This window comes from Haliotis asinina, chromosome 14 (genome assembly GCF_037392515.1).
Source record: "Haliotis asinina isolate JCU_RB_2024 chromosome 14, JCU_Hal_asi_v2, whole genome shotgun sequence".
NCBI classification, from domain to species: domain Eukaryota; kingdom Metazoa; phylum Mollusca; class Gastropoda; order Lepetellida; family Haliotidae; genus Haliotis; species Haliotis asinina.
Window position 1 is genome coordinate 12,501 of NC_090293.1, and position 5,000 is coordinate 17,500.

Genomic DNA, 5,000 nt, shown 5'->3' on the forward strand with positions numbered 1-5,000 from the left:
AGACCTCGTCAGACCTCGTAAGACATACAGGGCACAGTCAGGCGCATTCGCATTTACAATTGCCGACCCAGAACCATTGTCTTTCATTCCAACACTCCGCGAATTCCCCGCCACAACAACCCATGTCCGCGATTCCCCTACAAAGTCAAACGCCCACGTCACCACCACGCACCAAAAACATCACAGACAAACAACGCCAACGCAGACCAAACGTCGACGCCGCTCAGGGCAACCCACCAACGACGCAAGTGCGGCAGCGCGAACGGTAAGCTGGCGGGGCACCGCCGACAACATAATCGCACGGACGGCGCACCGTGCCAAGCCTCCCGTCGCACCCCGCAAGTCCAAACTCAAATCGAAGCCGAAAAGGGTTGCTTGCGGCAACGGGGCGACACACAAAGCCAACACGGGAGCACGTCCCACAACGCGCCCCACAGGTCACTCCCACAAAACACAATCTAAAAAGGCGCACCCCCAAAGGACTGCAAAACAGGGGACGGCGGCACGCCCGTCACGCCATACCTCCAAAAACAGGCATCCCACAACGCGTCCCACAGGTCACTCTCAAAAACACAATATGAAAAAGCGCACCTCAACGGACTGAAAAACGGGACGGCGGCACGCCCGTCACGCCATACCTCCAAAAAACATGCATCCCACAACGCGTCCCACGGGTCACTCTCAAAAACACAATCTGAAAAAGCGCACCTCAACGGACTGAAAAACGGGACGGCGGCACGCCCGTCACGCCATACCTCCAAAAACATGCACCCCACAACGCGCCCCACAGGTCACTCTCAAAAACACAATCCAAAAAAGCGCACCTCAACGGACTGAAAAACGGGACGGCGGCACGCCCGTCACGCCATACCTCCAAAAACAGGCATCCCACAACGCGCCCCACGGGTCACTCTCAAAAACACAATCTGAAAAAGCCCACCTCAACAGACTGAAAAACGGGACGGCGGCACGCCCGTCATGCCATACCTCCAAAAACAGGCATCCCACAACGCGCCCCACGGGTCACTCTCAAAAACACAATCTAAAAAAGTCCACCTCAACGGACTGAAAAACGGGACGGCGGCACGCCCGTCACGCCATACCTCCAAAAACATGCATCCCACAACGCGCCCCACAGGTCACTCTCAAAAGCACAATCTAAAAAAGTCCACCTCAAAGGACTGAAAAACGGGACGGCGGCACGCCCGGCACGCCATACCTCCAAAAACAGGCATCCCACAACGCGCCCCACGGGTCACTCTCAAAAGCACAATCTAAAAAAGTCCACCTCAAAGGACTGAAAAACGGGACGGCGGCACGCCCGTCACGCCATACCTCCAAAAACATGCATCCCACAACGCGCCCCACGGGTCACTCTCAAAAGCACAATCTAAAAAAGTCCACCTCAAAGGACTGAAAAACGGGACGGCGGCACGCCCGTCACGCCATACCTCCAAAAACAGGCATCCCACAACGCGTCCCACAGGTCACTCTCAAAAACACAATCTGAAAAAGCGCACCTCAACGGACTGAAAAACGGGACGGCGGCACGCCCGTCACGCCATACCTCCAAAAACATGCATCCCACAACGCGCCCCACAGGTCACTCTCAAAAGCACAATCTAAAAAAGTCCACCTCAAAGGACTGAAAAACGGGACGGCGGCACGCCCGTCACGCCATACCTCCAAAAACAGGCATCCCACAACGCGTCCCACGGGTCACTCTCAAAAACACAATCTGAAAAAGCCCACCTCAACAGACTGAAAAACGGGACGGCGGCACGCATGCCACGCCATACCTCCAAAAACATGCACCCCACAACGCGCCCCACGGGTCACTCTCAAAAACACAATCTAAAAAAGCGCACCCCAACGGACTGAAAAACGGGACGGCGGCACGCCCGTCACGCAACACCTCCAAAAACAGGCATCCCACAACGCGCCCCACAAGTCACTCTCAAAAACACAACCTAAAAAAGCGCGCCGCAACGGGCCGGCTCGATTTTTCGTCTTTACCCTAACTTCTGCCCTAACACTATCCGTTAGCTCGATTTGTGGTGCTAACCCTAAGTCCAGCCCTAACCGTATCCGTTAAGTCCATTTGCGGTGCTAACCCTAGCTCTTGCCCTAACCGTATCCGTTCACTTCATTTCTGGTGCTAACCCTAACTTCTGCCCTAACCGTATCCGTTCACTTCATCTATGGTGCTAACCCTAGCTCTTGCCCTAACCGTATCCGTTCACTTCATCTACGGTGCTAACCCTAACAGTATCCGTTACCATCATTTCTGGTGCTAACCCTAACCCTTGCCCTAACCGCATCCGTTCACTTCATGTCTGGTGCTAACCCTAACTTCTGCCCTAACCGTATCCGTTCACTTCATCTATGGTGCTAACCCTAAGTCCTGCCCTAACCGTATCCGTTAAGTCCATTTGCGGTGCTGACCCTAAGTCCTACCCTAACCGTATCCGTCCACTTCATTTCTGGTGCTAACCCTAACTTCTGCCCTAACCGTATCCGTTACCATCATTTCTGGTGCTAACCTTAACCCTAACCCTAACCGTATCCGTTCACTTCATGTCTGGTGCTAACCCTAACTTCTGCCCTAACCGTATCCGTTCACTTCATCTATGGTGCTAACCCTAAGCCCTGCCCTAACCGTATCCGTTAAGTCCATTTGCGGTGCTAACCCTAAGTCCTGCCCTAACCGTATCCGTTAACTCGATTTCTGGTGCTAACCCTAACCCTTGCCCGAACCGTATCCGTTAACTCGATTTCTGGTGCTAACCCTAACCCTTGCCCTAACCGTATCCGTTCACTTGATTTCTGGTGCTAACCCTAACTTCTGCCCTAACAGTATCCGTTAAGTCCATTTGCGGTGCTAACCCTAACCCTTGCCCTAACCGCATCCGTTCACTTCATTTCTGGTGCTAACCCTAGCTCTTGCCCTAACCGTATCCGTTCACTTCATCGATGGTGCTAACCTAACTTCTGCCCTAACCGTATCCGTTAAGTCCATTTGCGGCGCTAACCCTAGCTCTTGCCCTAACCGTATCCGTTCACTTCATCCATGGTGCTAACCCTAACTTCTGCCCTAACCGTATCCGTTAAGTCCATTTGCGGCGCTAACCCTAGCTCTTGCCCTAACCGCATCCGTTCACTTCATCCATGGTGCTAACCCTAACTTCTGCCCTAACCGTATCCGTTAAGTCCATTTGCGGCGCTAACCCTAACTCTAGCCCTAACCGCATCCGTTCACTTCATCGATGGTGCTAACCCTAGGTCTTGCCCTAACCGTATCCGTTCACTTCATCTACGGTGCTAACCCTAACCCTTGCCCTAACCGTATCCGTTAAGTCGATTGGTGGTGCTAACCCTAACCCTAACCGTATCCGTTAGCTCGATTTCTAGTGCTAACCCTAACTTCTGCCCTAACCGTATCCGTTCACTTCATTTCTGGTGCTAACCCTAACCCTAACTCCTGCCCTAACCGTATCCGTTCACTCCATTTCTGGTGCTAACCCTAACTCTTGCCCTAACCGTATCCGTTCACTCCATTTGCGGTGCTAACCCTAACCCTTGCCCTAACCCTAACCTTTACCGTATCCTTTAACTTCATCTGTGGTGCTAACCCTAGCTTTTGCCCTAACCGTATCCGTTCACTCGATGTGCGTTCTTAACCCTAGCTCTTGCCCTAATCTTAACTTCGTTTAAGGTGCCAGCCCTAGCCCTAGCCAGCCCTGCCCCTTCCCTAACGCGCTCCGTTACCTCCATCCATTTGGGGGGACAAACAACGCCGATCCACAGTCCACGCCCGATAGTAGTACGGACAACCAAAGACAGGACACGGGAAATGGACGGACATGCCACGGCGGTCCCACCAACCAGCCTCTCGGACACTTGAACAAAAAAAAAAAAAAGAAAAAAAAGAGAGGTCTACAGCACCGGGAGTTCCCAGGCGGTCACCCATCCAAGTACTATCCCGGCCCGACAGGGATTAACTTCGCGGACCAGACGAGAAGCGGTGCTTTACCAGTGGTGTGGCCGTAGACGTAAGCAAAACCATTTTCACACGATGTCTATCGCGTCTGGGGCAAGCATGCACAGTCACCTAAAAGTGAAAACGTTCGGAATGCCACCACGGGGTATGCGGAAATTAGGTCAAAAAAAGTCAAAACGATCGGGAACTTACCTCGAGGGTGCGATGACCTGCCGTGTTTTCGTCCAAATACCGAGGCCAAAATCACCAGTACGCAGAGTCGCCACTTCAAAATTCAAAACGCTCGGGAACTTACCTCCTGGGTACGATCACCTGCGGTGTTGCCGTGTAAATACCGAGGCCAACATCAACAGTACGCAGAGTAACCTATTGCAAAGTCAAAACGCTCGGTAAGCTACCTCGAGGGTACGATGACCAGCCGTGTTTTCGTCCAAATACCGAGGCCAAAATCACCAGTACGCAGAGTCGCCGCTTCAAAATTCAAAACGCTCGGGAACTTACCTCGAGCCGTGTTGCCGTAAAAATCCCGAGCTCAATATCAAGACTACGCACTTAGGCCCTACGAAAAATCAGAACGCTCGGGCACCTACCTCGAAGTTACGAGGGTCTGCCGGGTTCCCGGAAAAAGCCCGAGCCACAACTCCACTTTCTCCCTAGGGATGCCTCAGGCCCTTCGGGGCCAAAGGCATCATTAGTCCTGCACGCCGGGCCCTGCTCCTTCAGTCCAGACAACTCCCCTTGAAGTCCGCAGGGGACACCCAAATGCCCGGGCCCCGGAGTTCGAGTCTTTCCCAGAGAAAAGGACGAGCTCTTCTGGTTTGACTGCCTTATTTTTAAAGAGTCCCCGGGCCAAAAGGCATCATTAGTCGTGAGACACGAGCCCCAAGCCCGAGAAGCACCTCCACGAATTACGCGGAGAAGACCCCTCCAAGTCTGCGGAAGATACCCAACTTCCGGGATTCCAAGTCTTTACCCGAGAAAAGGACGTGCTCTCCGAGGG

At 53.2% G+C, this 5,000-nt stretch overlaps 1 non-coding gene across 1 annotated transcript; it reads right to left on the reverse strand.

Annotated features, from left to right (window-relative positions):
• Positions 1-3,933: 3,933 nt before the first annotated feature.
• Positions 3,934-4,052, reverse strand: LOC137262315 (5S ribosomal RNA). Its single transcript, XR_010954910.1, has one exon. It is a non-coding gene; the product is annotated as a 5S ribosomal RNA (ribosomal RNA).
• Positions 4,053-5,000: the final 948 nt, after the last annotated feature.